This window comes from Triturus cristatus, chromosome 6, assembly GCF_964204655.1.
Source record: "Triturus cristatus chromosome 6, aTriCri1.1, whole genome shotgun sequence".
NCBI lineage: Eukaryota > Metazoa > Chordata > Amphibia > Caudata > Salamandridae > Triturus > Triturus cristatus.
Genome location: NC_140589.1, coordinates 1,370,263,986 through 1,370,280,603, shown reverse-complemented (window position 1 = coordinate 1,370,280,603; position 16,618 = coordinate 1,370,263,986). Strand labels below are relative to the sequence as shown.

The window sequence follows — 16,618 nt, the reverse complement described above, 5'->3', positions numbered from 1 at the left end:
ACCTGATGGCGAGGAGGATGAGGCTGCAGGCTGCCGCACAGAGACGGAGGCGAATGAATGAGCGCATCTTCAGAGTCCGCATAACTTTGCTAGGCCAGCAAGAGGATGAGATATACGACAAGTATAGGCTCAATGCAGCAATGATCCATGATCTAATCAATGAATTGGACCCCATAATGCAACGACAGACACGTAGGACCAATGCCATCCCAACGCATGTGCAGGTCCTATGTTGCCTACACCTTCTGGCGTCAGGCAGTTTTCAGGGGGTCATTGCTGTTGCGGGAGGTGTGTCACAAAGCGCACTTTCAAGAATATTGAAAGCATTCCTTGATGCCATGATGGCCGTGATCGGGTCTCATATCAAGTTCCCTACCACCGCGCTTGACCTTGCAAAAACCAAACAGGAGTTCTACCAGATAGCTCGTTTCCCACATGTTTTGGGTTGTATTGATTGCACCCACGTTGCAATATGTCCCCCTGCAACACAGGAATATATATATAGAAATAGGAAATGTTACCATTCCCTCAATATTCAGGTCGTTTGCAATGCCAAAAACATTATCACTGACATTGTTGCGCAATTTCCAGGGAGTGCACATGACTCTTATATCTTCAGGCAAAGTGGCATACACACCCGTCTTGTCAGGGGAGAATTTGGAGAGGGACATCTGCTTGGTAAATATGTGTTATAGTTTATCACTGTCATTGTACGTATGTCAATGTGAAGCTGCCACTGACTCTTTGCTCCATTACATGTAGGTGACAGCGCATACGCCTTGCGTAATTACCTAATGACGCCTTACCTCAATCCCACAACTGCCAATCAACAGAGGTACAATGCAGCACATATTTCGACAAGGAACATCATAGAGCGCACATTTGGGCTGTTGAAGAGCCGATTCAGATGTCTACATAAGACCGGTGGAGCACTGAAGTACAACCCTGAACAATGCTGCAAGATAGTAGCGGCATGTGCCATGCTGCACAACATAGCGACAAGGGGAGGAATGGACATCGAGGTGTCTGACAGCGATTCGGAGGATGGGAACCAGCAAGTGCCACAACACCATGCAGCACAAGGGGCAGGCGCAGCAGAAGGGCGTAGGAGAAGATTTGACATCACACAAAATTATTTCTGAGGTGAGTAATGATGACACAGAAACTGACTATTGCTATCAAAGTATTCTTTAATTAAATAAAATTGCCATGAGTGTTCAAGCACACTTGTAATCTGACCAGTGCAATGGACATAAGTGGTTTGCAAATGTCAATTCACTTGTCAGTCTGTGAAAAGTCAAATCCAAATAAATGGTTACGTCACCATAGTGGAATGCACTTGTACATGCCAGTCTAGCGCTTTTTCCCACGAACACCCAGACGCCTGTCAGACCCAGCATTGTCATCCGTTATGTTGGAAGCGGCGGGGGTACTGCTGCGTGTGTTGCGTCTTCCTGCAGTGCGGACTGGAACTGCCACACTACTTAGGCTTGAGCCACCCTCACTACCCTCTTCGGGCGTCGAATTGTTGGCCGCAATTGTGGAAGCATTTAGCAAATCAACTGCATTGGTGACCTGGTCCAGTGCTTTAGCCACATCGCCGCTCCAATGGCACATTTCAGTTTGCATGGTCACAGACCTACGCGCCAGCAGTGCAGTTGTCGTGGCCAATCTATTGTTTGATTTAGCAAACATTTTCAATTGCAGCATTAGTTGACGATGCTGTCTCTTCTGGGATACATTTCCCTCATGCATCACCTTGCTCAGTTGCTGCACACTTTCTGACAGTACTGCTATGTTGCTAGCCATCTTGCCAACTTGCAATTGTACTAATCGTGTGTTTTTTGTCTGCAGGCGCTGCATACGGAGCATCTGTCCCTCAAGACCACCCCAGACATCACTTGGTTGCTCCTCCTGCTGTGTCCTGAGTGCTCTTCCTCTCCTACGCCGGGCTCTGTGATTAGTTCTGGGGACCTGTGGTTGTGTTTTTGTGATGGAAGTTGTCTGGCCATGGCTGCCACCTGGTGTTGCATCAGCCTCATCATCTTCACACTCCATGGTGACTAGGGATGGAACAGTAGCCCTGCGTGACTTTGTTGGACGTGAGGGATTTATTTGCACCACAGGTGTGTCCATCTGTTCACCTGCGCTGGTGTCCTGCATGTCTGGGGAATCGCTATCCACATCTTCTACACGTTGCGCATCTGTGAGGTGAAACAGTGCAACACTGTATTATTTCATGTCTGTGATATTAATTGCACAGTAATAAATATCTGCCTTTGTAAATGATTTTATACTCTATTAAGCTTTTTTGGGTTGTTACTCTGAGATTTGACATTTTAACTGCTTGACCTGACTACATCTCCCATAATGCCCCTCACCTACTGAACGCATTGTGTACTGGATGTTCAGGGTCTGCACTTGGGCTGTACTGTGGTCGAGTTCTACCTTTACATTTTGTTACACTAAGAAAACATACATTCATCTTACCTTCAGATGTGTTTGCTGCTCCGGACGTGTCCAGCTGGGTCACACCAACAACAGCTTCTGGCTGGATGGTGGATTCAATCAAGTCCTCCATGGGAGTGTTCCCAGTGTCTGTTGGTGTTCCCCCTCCTGTCTTCTTTGCCTCCTTCAGGCGGTCAGCTATGCGCACCTTAGCCCGACTGCGCAAGTCGTACCATCGTTTTTTGAGTTCTTCAATGGTGCGGTGTGTCACCCCAATGGCATTGACCCTGTTTTGGATCCGGAGCCAGATTTTCCTTTTCTCCTGCTCTGCCACTTTCAATGATGCCTTTCCAAACAGCTTGTCATGGCTGTGGACTACTCCCTCAATGAGGGTGTCAATTTCTTTTTCTGCAAATTTAATTTTGCGTTTCCTGCCTGTTTGGCTCTCCTCTGCTGTTTGTGAGGCTTCCATTTGATATCACAAGTTTCTCTTCTGTCTCTGTCACACTCCTGTTCTGCTCCCAGAGCCAGCTCCCTCCTCTCCCTGACACTGTGCACTGGAAATGAGGCTGGTGCTGCTCACTTCCTGGTTGTGATGTCATCAGGATGCATCAAAAAGCGACTTCGGTATTAGCGATTTCGCTAATTGCGAAATCGCTAATAGCGAGTTCGCAAATGCCGAAATCGCAATTTATTTAGCGATTTTTAGCGATTCGCAATATTCTCGCAATGTTTTTGTTGCATCGTGTTTTGCGAGTCTTTATTTGCGATTCCTTAAAATTCGCAAATAAGGACTCGCAAACTCTCTTTTTGATGCATGTGCCTGTATGGGTGTTGCAGTTATTTTTGTGCTTTGTTTATTTAATGTTCCAATATGGCTGCTATTTGAATAACAAAGCAAGAAGGAGAATGCATAATCCTCACCTCCGTGTCCTTAATAGAATTGAAAATTCTTGTTTACTAAAGCTAGAACATTTTTAATTATGGGCTTTATCAATAGTTGCTTTGCACTCTTCATGGCCCTTCTGGGTTAGGGGTGTAGCCCCAGGATCGTTGAGCAAGATGTGAAAGCCTCAGAGAACAGTGTTGTTTTTACTTGTTTCCTGAATACAGCCTTATTAGCAAGATTGCTGTGGTCTGGGCAAAATAAGTTCCAGAGTTCTGCACCTACCTCTCAGATCAACCTCCCTCCATGGTTCTTGTGATTGAGCTTGGTTTGTAAAATCTTTTCTTCTTTGATCTCAGTTGGGTGTGTAGGATGGAAATAATGCCTGTAGGTATTTGTGAACAAGAACTTTACCTGCCTAGAAAATGGTACAAATAAGTTAGAATTGTATTCTCTCAGCTAGTAAAAGTTAGTGAAGGTCTCTTTTTCAATTTCATTAAATTAAGTCAGATTCTGCTTGCTTGATTTTAAACTTTTGGTAATTTTACAGTCTCTTTCACAGAATCTCAGGCATAGCCAATGTTGCAGTAACTTGGTCTAGTTGATTAATATCTAGCCACTAAATACTGGTCACAAACCGCAACTAGTATTTGCGACCAGCGAAGTCATTTTAAAAGAAAATCTACCTAATGAATATTAATGACATAGGTCACAAATTGCAACTCACTACCATTAGAGGCTATTCCTGGGAAGGTGGCATGCTGAGAGCAGTAGACCACCAGGTCTGTGATTCCCTCTCAATAAAGAACCCTTTTTGCTCTTTAAATGCTGCCCGTTTTCGGTAAGGAAACAGCACTGCATTTAAAAAGAAATGTTTACTTGTTTTTGTTTGTTTAAGGGTTTGGCAGTAGTCAAGTGGACCACTGGCACTGTTCACCAACCTTTTTTTACATTCACAAAGGGGATGGGGTCCCAGTGGGACTTCTTCTCATTTGCAAATGCATCATGACCTCCTTTGAGGGTTTGGGAAAAAATCCAAGGTTTAAAAACGAGTTTTCAGTCCAAAAACATTGATACATTAGGCTATGATTTAGAATTTGGAGGGGCGCCTACAATATGCCCATTTCTTATACAGAATCTTTTTCCATTCGCAATCCCATTTCAGGAGTCTGAAAAGCTTTTTCAAATCCTGAAAAGGGATTGGTACATAAGAAAATGCATTTTAACACTTGTAAACCGTGAATTTGAGCATTTACGACCGTTAAAAAGCTTAGTACATCTGGGGGCATATGTATCAAAGGATACATTTGCGATTCTCAAATAGCGATTTTTAGAGAATCGCTATTTGAGAATCGCAAAACGCTATGTATGTAGGATTTGCATATAATTTTGCGTGTCCTACATATTCCTTAATTGGGAATCGCAAATTGCGATTCGCAATTAAGGAATACCTCCCTATTCATTCCTATGGGCCTAGAGACCCATAGGAATGAATGGGAAGACATTCTCAATTTGCGATTCTCAATTAGAGAATCGCAAATTGAGAATGCAATTTCAAGGGTGCCAGGGTGTCAAAAGGACACCCTGTTGCACCCCTGAAATGTGCATGTGTACACAGGTGGCACACATACATGCCCTAAGGGCATGTATCTGCGCCACATGGCACTTTGAAAAATGCAAAAAAGTGCATTTTTCAAAGAAATCACAAATTACCACCAACTTGAAGTTGATGGTAATTTGCGATTTCTTATGGAGAAATCACACAACTTGGGTGCTTGTTTTTCACATCGCATTTAAGGAATCGAAATTTGCGATTCCTTAAATGCTTTCGCAAAATAAGGAATCGCAAATTTTGCGATTCCCTATTTTGCAAGGGCCTTTTGGGATGATACATACCAAAAGGCTTTTTCCCGTTCGCAAACTGGCCGATTCTGAGAATCGGCCCGATTGCAAATGGGAAATGGGCTTCATACATATGCCCCTTAGCCCTTTGTCTCAATAACACCAAAGCCTCACCTCAATCATCTGCGGTACCTGGAAGAGCTGAAGGATCCTTCTAAATGGGATGATATATATAAATGCAAAACTTATGTTAAAGGTGAGGCAGGGACAGGCAAGACAAAAATTGTGCAAGGTTTTAGGAATAGAGAGGTGAGGAAGAAATATGTCTGCCAGGAAACACCAAATGCATATATTATAACCATAAACTATTCATGGGGAGATAATAATGCAAAGGACTGGGAAGAGAGAAAACATTCAATGAAAAAAGTAAGGAGGAGATGGAAGTGGAAGCACAGACACATCTTGGGCATCAGAAAATGAATATAAGTAAATCTTGCTACCTTTCCTGGTGTGTTTCGAGGTAAATATGTTTTTAGGTCTCGCCTGCGAACGCAGCGCGAAGCGCTGCTGTCCGCAGCGAGATCTATTGTTGCTGACTTGCCTCGGAAGTGGGACAGGAGATGGGCATGCACAAGTCTTTTGGCGGATTTGAGCCGGTGTACGCGCACGTGAACACGCACGTGCACACACGCAATGTGCACATCTCCTGTCCCGCTTTCGATAACATGCCAGCCCCGTTGGAGGCTCCGTGTGGGCTATTGTTGGCGTAAAGTGTAATTCTGAGCAACAATAGCCCACACGGAGCCCCCCCAGCCCTTCTTTACTCACCGGACTGCTCTTCTGGGGGGGGCTCCTCCTCACGGCTGCAGCACTTCTGTTGCGGGGCTTCCCTGCACTCCTGGGAGCCCCGCGCTGCGGTGGTCATCATCGGCCACCGCATTCTTCACCCGGGCCCCCTCCTGGGTCCCGGGGCTTCTCTTCACCCCGGACGCCACCGCGGGGCTCTCCCTTCAGCATGGGAGCCCCGCGTTAGCACGGCACGCCGGTTTCTGTTTTTGCCGGAGCAGGCCCCGCCCACGTCCCGGGCAAGGGCGCCTGACTTCCGGCTTGTTTGCTTTTGTTTGAGAAAGTAAGCATTACTTATTAGGATGGGTACGTCATTGCTTAAGTAACTGCAGCAAAAGTAGCCACTTCCAGGGTGTGTAACCGAACATAACTTCTGTGCTCTGATTGCATCCTTCCTGTCCCGCCCAGCAGCGCCCGCCAGAGCTGGGTTACGTAAGAGTGTCAGCGCGCATTCACCTTCCGATTACATGATCTCGCTGGGCTGATCACCCTGGCTGCACGCGACGCCAGGGAGACCTGCTAAGCTTATAGTCCACCGTCGTCTCCTGCATTGTTCAAGCACTGAAGAAATGTGTCACGGTTCAGCCCGCAGCACCCTGGAGGAGATGACTGTACTGTGAAATGTGAGAGATAATACCTTAAGAGACAAAAAGGGCGGCAGCAGAGGGGAGGACCAGGTTTCCTGCAGAAGATTAAATCTCAAGATTAGATGCCAAAAAAGTATTGTAACAAGGGAGGTCAAACGTGGTAAGATCTAGGGTACAGCTTGTCTGCTTCACATACGTCTGGGATGAGCAGTGGCCATTTCTACCAATGTAGTTGGTTGTTACACCGATCAAGCAGGTTGGTGGGAACAAAAGATCAACCATAACCTTTGTAGCAGGCGCGCAACACCCATTGGACTCAAAGGGCTTCAGCCCCCCCCCGTCGTGTGTGGCAGCCCAGGATGAGACAGCTTCCCGGCGCACACACAGCCGCACCCGAGCACTTCACAGGTCTTCAAAAGACCATTTGCATGTTAATGAGGCCTCGCTGTTGTTTCACCCCTTCTAAGAGCCCCTGCAGTTCCACTCTGCCTATGGCTTAAAATATTCAGCCCCCCCCCCCAAAAAAAAATTTCTTAGCCCGCCCCCGAAATTTGGCTCTAGTTGCGCCTCTGCTTTGTAGTACATTTCGTTCTTCTACTTGTTCAGGCATTTCCGAATTTCAGAGGCATCTATGTGTTCCATGTGATTGACCAGAACCGCAGCGGTTGCATTCAGGGTATTGTGTCTTTTTTCAAAACACTCCTTCAGTGTTAAAAGTGTTATAAAACGATGGTGGGGGGTTTCTGTAAAAGAGGCATGTTATCTTCACTTCACTGAGATAAAAAACAAGCATTTGCAATGCAATAGGTCTCGCATTTACGCGAGTTTGAGCTATTGGCATTGTAAATGACAATGCCTTTTATTTATGTTTTGGTTTTTAAACCATAAATAAAAGGCATTGTCATTTACAATACTAATAGCTTAAACTCTCGCAAATGCGAGACCTATTGCATTGTAAATGCTTGTTGTTTTTTTCACTGCTGAGGAGGAACGGGGTCGATTCTCACTTTGGACTACCATACACCTGCATATGTTTTTTATGGAGACTGGTTTGAACACCGCCTCTCTTATGTTATTACCTTGTAATGGCAGCCGAAACAGGCTTTATGTCCTCCTAGATCAAACAGGAGGGTTGTAATTCTCAAACTCACAGAAAAGTCTCAGATAATCGAGTTTGAACTTGTGACAAACCTAGAGGCACAAATACGTTTAACACATTTAGTCCTTTTTAGCCAATTTAAAACATTACTGTACATGTTTCTACAAAAACAAGCAAACGGACAAGATGATGCTAACTTAGTCTTCTGGACAGGTTTGTTGTAACATTGACAAGTAGGTTTTGCTATACCGAAAACTGCAAAATGCTATTTTGGATGCCCTCTATACCCTCCTCCCCCAAGTTCCCTCTATCCTTACCAATTTGCATGGAACTCTAAAGTATCGATCAGAGGTGCAATAGTTGGTTTTTGGAACATGCCAGACAGAATTGTCAAACAAGATCAGATTAGTGATCTAACAAGTGCTCATAGAAATGAAGGTGCAATCAAACCACATTTTCAGTCGCTGAATAAGTGACATGTATTTATAAAGATATACATTTATGACATACATATTTATGACATACTAGTAAAAAAGTACAAGCATTTGCAATGCATTAGGTCTCGCATTTACGCGAGTTTGAGCTATTGACATTGCAAATAACAATGCCTATTGGCATTGTCATTTACAATGCCAATAGCTTTAACTCGTGTAACTGCGAGACCTATTGCATTGCAAATGCTTGTTGCCTATGAAATGGGTGTTTATTTTGACAACGGATGCTATCTGCTTTTATTGTGACAACAAATGTTATGTACTTTAAAATGTCTTTTCCCTAAGACATAGACCTGGGCACAATTGCTTTCTTTGTGATTTTTTGCCAAATGTCATTTTTTTTCCACGCATGGGGAAATTAACGGATTTCCTCAGAATCACGGAGGGATTGTGACGACTTAGCAAGCATTGGCTAAGCCAAATAGGTCTTGCCTTTCAGACTATTCACGTTGCCTTTTGTTCATGTTGCACACTTTGGGTATTGCCGATTTGTAGCCATGCTGTATAGCAGTATGGCTGCGGGGCAGCATTGCTAAAAAATGATAATAAAAAAGGTCTATGATGCATCCCGCATTGGTTAAAAAAGAAAATTATTAGCACCTAGCGGTGCCGTAGCACGTTTTTAAAATAAGTTCTTGCCACACTACAAAGCATCCGTGCTGTTGTACAGCATGACTACTACTAAATATTGCCAAAGCCAATACCTCTCGTAGGCGAGACGTATTAGCTTTGCCAAGGCTTTTTTAAGATGAAGCTCTACATGGCTACAGATTTTGCCTGGGTGCAGTGCAGTAAATGGGGCTAATCATGTCTTTGATTGTATTTAGAACGAACAGTGAACTGCTCTAAACAAAAGTTTTGAATGGGGTTGGCGGTGAAAGAGGTTAATGATTGAGAGCGTCGTCGATGACAAAGGGCTCCTTGTGCGAGAAGGATGTTTTGCTGGTTATAGTGCACCTACCCACTAGCAATTAAGTTACGGCAGATGCTCAGTCGAATGCTTCAGGCAGTCTGCTCCTGCTTAGGCTGGAGATTGCAGTTAATGAAGACAGTGCAGGGCCAATAATGAGTCTAGAAAGGATCTGTGCATTCAAATTCATCCTGAGAGAGAAGTAAAATATGTCAACTATATAACAATTCATAAATAAACGTGTGCTGAGAACCCTAAAGCTGCGTTTGTGCTTGGAGGGTGGGAGGAGGGCACCTAACGTGAAGCGGAAAGAGGGAAAGCCAAAATTAAAAAGAATCAGCAACAGAAGGGAAATGCTGCTTTCGTACTATTTTCACTTGCAACAATTATTTTTTAAAAACTTACACACACACCCTGATGTTCCTCGGCGATGTCCGTGCTGTAGAAGATTAGAGCCCGATAAGGGAGGGGGTGGCAATGGTGAGCACTTTCGCGGGCGCTTTGATGTTCTCAGTGGCCGCGCGGCTCACTGAGAACATCAAAGCGCCCGCGAAATGTACACGCAGGCTGCCAAATGGTGCGCGCGCCCGGCGCACATGCACTGTAGTTGGGGGCCTGAAAAGCACTCGTTTGCACTTCCAAATCCCCGTTTTCTATAGCTCTCGCCAGAGCAGCGCTAAAGCGCTGGCTCAGGCGAGACCTAAAAAAAGAGTGTGGCCTAATAAAACATGTTGTTTTGAGCAAGTGTGCAATCAATGCAGATTTAGTCATTTATTATTACAGGGGCAGCTTGCTGGTTTCAGGCTACTGTTTGGGGTCTCCACGTCCCAGCTGCCATTGTGCAAGGAGGTGGGCACCTGTGGCCAGGGGGGAGGAGGATATCCAGCGCTTAAGGCGCCCCCCCATCTCCCTCAGCATGGGCTGCTTGCTGGTTTCGCACTACTGTTTGGGGACTCCACATCCCAGCTGCCATCGCACCAAGAAGCACACACCTGCAACTGCGGCGAGGGGGAGGAGCATATCCAGCACTTAAAGCGCTGCCTGATCTCACGCAGCACGGGCTGCCTGCTGGTTTCATGGATCCAGGTCCCAACAGCCATCGCGCCAGGAGGCGCGGACCTGCACCTGTGGCCAGGGGAAGGAGCATATTCAGCACTTAAAGCGCTCCCTGATCACCCACATCGTGGGAAGTGAGCGGGTCGTGCCCAGGCCGAGGGTGGGCTGTCCTGCCCAGTCAGTGCCAGGAAGAGGCCCCCCCCCTTGGTCTTGTCATCAATTGTTTGACCATATTGTCACCTTTGGTGGATGATTTTCAATGGGAAAGATATGCGACTTACTAATTGCCTAGGGTTCCTTTTTTTTAATTACCACACCATCAGTTGAATAAATACATATATAAATACATGAGGAAATTTAGCCAATAGAAAAAGAGATACATTATTATGAAGGAAAGAATGGATATCCATATTCCGACATAAAAAGCTACAATTAATGTAATTTTATATACAAAATTTGCAAGCAATTCATACTTAATCTTAACCTGTCTCGTTATATTTTTTCCAATTATAGATTGGGCCCAAATACACCTTTCTAATTGTTTTTGCCCTCAATTCCTTTCTTTCATACACCCCCTTTTTCAAGATTTAAAATAAATAAAAGCCGCGCAAGCCAGTGCTGGAAGTTGGGGGAATGGATCCAACCAAGAAGAGGAAATACGCATTCTTACCACAGCCATTGACAAAAACAAAAAATGTTGATGTGTGCCTATCATTCCTTCACTAACTACCCCTAACAATGTTAATTCAGCTGTAAGCGTTACTTTTATTTTCAGAAATTGAGCTCAAACAAATTTTATAACCTTCTTCAGGGTTTCTAAGAGTGGCCAAGTAGAAAACATATGTATTATATCTGCTTCTGTACTATGGCAACGGGGTCAGCAGATCCCATTTAGGCCACCCATTGCACTATTTTGGATGGTGTATAAGAGAGAAAATAGTTTTAAAATGCTGTGCCTGTAACCAGACTGAGAACAAAATAGAGTGACCTAATTTTAATAAGTCTAAAAAACTGACACTATTTGTACCTAACTTTTTTTTCCATTTCTCACATTGCTTTTCAAGGTCGTCCTGCCTCAGTTGATTTTACACCCCCTTTTTCAAGATTCAAAATAAATAAAAAGCCGCGCAAGCCAGTGCTGGAAGTTGGGGGAATGGATCCAACCAAGAAGAGGAAATACACATTCTTACCACAGCCATTGACAAAAACAAAAAATGTTGATGTGTGCCTATCATTCCTTCACTAACTACCCCTAACAATGTTAATTCAGCTGTAAGCGTTACTTTTATTTTCAGAAATTGAGCTCAAACAAATTCTATAACCTTCTTCAGGGTTTCTAAGAGTGGCCAAGTAGAAAACATATGTATTATATCTGCTTCTGTACTATGGCAACGGGGTCAGCAGATCCCAATTAGGCCACCCATTGCACTATTTTGGCTGGTGTATAAGAGAGAAAATAGTTTTAAAATGCTGTGCCTGTAACCAGACTGAGAACAAAATAGAGTGACCTAATTTTAATAAGTCTAAAAAACTGACACTATTTGTACCTAACTTTTTTTTCCATTTCTCACATTGCTTTTCAAGGTCGTCCTGCCTCAATTGATTTTACCCCATATAGCTGGTTAATAGTGCAGCCCTCTTAATTTCTTATTGCCTCAAATATAGGGTTCTTACATAATCCTTTTAAACCCCCTTTCTTTTTAACTTGAAAGCTCCGTACCTGCAAATATTTCATAAAAATCTTTCCAATCAACCCCATAATTAATCTAGACTTCCTCAAATGACATTATTCGATCTTCATTAATGAGGTCCCCCATCCTCTGGACTCCTATGTCCTCCCAGCGTGACATAACCGCATCATTAAATATTCCAGGAAGAGCTGGGTTCCTGAAAAGCGGCGTATAAAAAGTCATCCTCCCAAACCCTAACTTTTTCCTTACATCCACTCATACACAAAATGTGGCTGAGAGGGTTTTGAATAAAACCTTCTTGAAATAACTAGGGGGCAACAAGAAGCGATAATCATCGCTAAGCGCGCTTAGCGCGTTTTAACTTAACGCCGGCTATCACTGGATTTTGTCGCAGAGATAGCGCGCTATCAGCAACGCTTATCTCCAATGCGATAGGAAATCCAGCGATAGCGGCGAAGGTGTGCGATTATTGCTGGAAACACAGCGATACCAGCACAGCGATAGTCAAATCCTTGTTGATAGGGCAGGGCGGACTCATCCCTACAATCCACCTCCCATTGGATATAATTGGTAAGTCAGATTGAAAGCAGGCGTAAACAAAGCAGCGATAAGCGCGGTTAGCGCTATTATTATCATCTCAACGTGGGTTTGCGGCCAGATTGCTGATAGGAGTAAGTTGTTTTAGCGACATGTCTCACGTTATTTTAGTGAGGAACACCTACTATGCATCTCATTAGCGTTGAGATGCTGGGCGTTAAGGAAACAGGCGCTGAGGCATGGATTCACGCGATAGCGTGACCTTGCTGATCATGCGATGAAATTATCGCTGCTTTTCGCCCGAAAACGGACGCCTAAGCGGCGATAATTTTATCGCGGCGCCTTGATGATATGCCCCTGGCTTCATTGTATTTCAGGAGCCAGTTTAGAGCCTCGTCTCCTAATAATAACATATAAATATCAGGTGACCCACTACATTGATCCAACAGCTTCACCCCTAGTAAACCAAGCATATACTGGAGCACTGCAGCCTAATAATACATTCTTAGATCCCCCTTTGTCCCTGGGGAGTATCATAAATCTCAGGGCTCTCCGTGTCTTCCCATGTGCCGAACTAAATCTATTGATCATATCTACCATCCCCTTAAACCAGCGTTTTTCGATCTATTTCGGTATTGCTCTAAAGAAATAAAGGACTTTAGGGAGAAACATAATTTTAACAATATTACACCGCCAAACAATTGACAGGTGTAAATTATCCATCCAATAAAAATCCTTCTTCCCTTTCTGAAAAACTGGGGCGAGATTTAGCGCCACAATTTGCTCCAGCTCAGATGTTATATTTACCACTAGGTAAATTGCAGATTGCAACACCCAGAGATCATGTAAATGAACCGAGCTATTTATTACTACTTGCGTTTTATCCTGATAGAGAGAATACCCAGACACTCTCCCAAAGGCCCTGGTTTCTCTCTCAGATTTTCTTAATGCTACATGAGGGTTAAATGTAACTACTGCGAGATTGTCGGCATAACCCAGAATTTTGGTGTCATGTCCTTGAAACCGATTGGGTTGAATTCTCCGATTAATGTTAATAGAATGCAAATAAGAGTGGGGAACATGGGCAACCCTGTCTTGTCCCCCTTGTCCTCTTGTAATCAGAAGTGATTCTGATTAGCCTCCTATTAAATGAAGCCGAGCAACAGGGGCCCTATACATTACCCGTATAGCATTGATGAAACCTTTACCTATACCAACCTGCTCGAGGGCAGCCCACAAATAATCCCAGGTGACACTATCAAACGCTTTTTCGGCATCAAGCAGAATCAGTGCCATAGTGTCTCCAGAGATCGAGGTAGCATCAAATAATATAACCACTCTACGGATGTGATCAGTAGTTCCTCTGCCTGGAATAAAGCCATGCTGCCTAGGGGTGATCACCTTGCCTATAATGAGACTTAACAACTGGCTAACACCTTAGAAAATATCTTGGCGTCACTATTCATGAGTGTTATGGGTCTATAGGACCAGGCCTCAGTTGAAGGTTTCCCCTTCTTTTAAGAAAAAATAATGATACTGGCCCAAGTCCGAGACTATGGTGGGACACCCCTTTTGAGTCTGTCAAAGAGTATTAACCAAATCGGGCCCTAGGATTGTAAAAAAAACTTTATGAAATTCTAACGGTATCTGATCAGTTCTCACAGCCTTTCCAGAGAGAAGATCACTAAGTGCTCTATATATTTCTCATTTGAGAATGGAGCATCTAAGGATTCCACACCTTCTTGAGAAAACTGCTCAATTTGAATAGAGTCTAAATAATCCCTTATGGATCTCTCCTCGAAGCACCCCTCCTCCCCATATAATTTCTCATAAAACGTATGGAATTCCTCCCGTATGTCAGCGGGACCAATGTCTAGGTTTCCCTCCTCATTTTTAATCTCAAGGATCTCCCCGCTAACTGTCTTCTGCCCTACCCTTATGACTAGCATATGTCCAACCCATTCACTGTACACATAACAGTCTTGCTGCCGAGCCATGTTGTTTTCACCCACTCTTGCTGTTGATACTTCGCCTATAGTCACTTATGCCATGGCAAACTTATGCAGATTTTCCTCAATACACGCCCCGGTGGCTATTGCCCCGGCAAGTTCCTCCTCAGTGATCACCAGCATTTTATATAATTTATTTAACTGTCATATTTGGTCTTGATACGGTACTGGCAAAAACGAAGTGTCTCCCCCCTTACCTCTGCCTTAAATGCATCCCAGACCATACTACTCCGGGTACTACCTCTGTTACACTCCCAGCTTAAACCACTCCCTGATCTCCCACAGTGCAGGATGTGAGCGGGCCGTGCCAGTGCAAAACCCGGGCAAACGGTGGGCCAATCCTGCGCCCGACAGCGTCAGGATGAGGCGGGGCAGGCCACCCCTTTGGTCTTGTCATCGATTGTTTGACCATATCGTTGTCTTTGGTGGATCATCTTCTATGGAAAGATGTGTGACCTACTTTTTTACTAGGATTCTCCACGGGGTCCCTGAGGCTTTTCTTTGTCATGGTCCCTGCATGAGGTTTGTCTCCCACCATATTGGACATTACTTGGCTTGTGACTTTGTCTTCACCCTTCGGTCTCCGCTAGGATCTGTTGCACCTTGGAGGGCCTGTGTGTCTCTTACTTTTTGTTGTCTTTCAGCTTCCTCACATTCACAAGGCTGTCTCTCTCACTAACTTGCATTGGCTCATTGGACTCAAGGGGGTGTAATGTTTTTACTTTTTCCTGCGCCACACTGAATCGCTGTTTTATTCCTTGGAGGCTTTTCCCTTCATCTGGGGAGCTTGTTCCTCTGTACACGCCTGGTATTTGTAGGGATAGGGAAAAATAAGACAACTGGGCCCAACCCCAGGATACCCCCCATAGGTCGACCCTGGAGGGGTTCCTGACACACGCTGTGAAGGTGGTGTCTAAAGAAATTGAGCTGGTAGAAAGAAGGCTATCCCTATCTAGAGATGGCCTTGTTCCCCTCCAACCATTTACCACTAGTGTTCAGATGGGCCCTGCTACCCCCACTGGGTCACAAACTCTTCCACTAGTATGCAATCGGGGTGTGACCAGGCAGATTCTCCTTTTACTGATCCCTTATTGCAGAGGGGGGACGTTTTGGCTGAGGGTCCTGAGGGGGACGCTTTACAGCCTAGCCCTGTTGTTGGCCCAAGGCACAAGTGCAAGAAGCAATTGGGAGTACCCAAGAAGAATATTTCCGTAGCAAATGAGGGAGTACAGACAGATCCCTCGGGACTCCCGCTCGCACCAGAATTTGGCCTCCTTCTTGACCATTTTGATAAAGTGAAATGGTTCTTTACAAGGGCTTTTGATTATCTGATGACCGCTATAAGCAAGGTGGAGAATCTTACCAGTCAGATGGGGGGGCTCTATGTATGGGATTCACTCATCTTTGACTGTCTCTAGTCACTCTGGGAAGTCTTTTGGTGAAGGGCGGGCATGATAGCCTTGTTTCCGGTGCCAGTCTTAGCATGTCGGATCCCCCCACCTGGTCAGTGGGGGACAGGCCCATAATCTGCCTGCGGATTTTCCCTCCCTCCTTGTCTCACACCTCCCTCTCCCTCATTCAGTCTTCATTCCTGACAAAATGACATGCGATTCTCAGCAGGGGAAGGTTGATCTCGGTTCTTTCATTCCCCACACAGGTCATACCCCCAGTGAGGTTACTATACAGCTTCCCCCAGCAGCAGCTCTCTACGTAGTTGTTATGACCAATGCCCTCCCTTTGAAAAAGCATGAGTGTTATCCACAACTGAAATACACAGTACTTCACTGGCTCTCTAAGAAGACTAAGATCAACCACTTTTGAACAAGGGACGGTATCATGGTACAGAGATTGGGTTGGTTGGGACACTCCCTGAAATCTTTTGCACGTGACTGCGTGGTAATTCATTTTTCAAACAACTGGCGGGCAGACGTCATCATAGATCAATTTTTGCGGGAGATTGTGAAAGACAGGAACATTTCCCTTTTGCCCCTGAGTTACTTCTATAAACCCTCTTCCTTCTCCTTTGAATGGAGGCATAGTAGGACAGGGTTCCCAAAGCTACAGGGAACTTGGGCTCTGTGTACTTCCTTGCCTCCTCACGCCCCCAATCTTATCTTAAGAAATCACTTTGAGCCCCTGACTGAGATGGATGCAGAGGATTGACTGGGTGTCATAGCATCTGAGCCTTTGCCCCCTGATCCCCCATGTTCGGA

General features: G+C 44.8%; 1 long non-coding RNA gene across 1 annotated transcript; it reads left to right on the top strand.

Annotated features, from left to right (window-relative positions):
* The first annotated feature begins 897 nt into the window (after positions 1 to 897).
* On the top strand, positions 898 to 2,289 carry LOC146821426 (uncharacterized). The gene is made up of 2 exons (XR_014962713.1): positions 898 to 1,143; positions 1,855 to 2,289. It is a non-coding gene; the product is annotated as an uncharacterized LOC146821426 (long non-coding RNA).
* Positions 2,290 to 16,618: the final 14,329 nt, after the last annotated feature.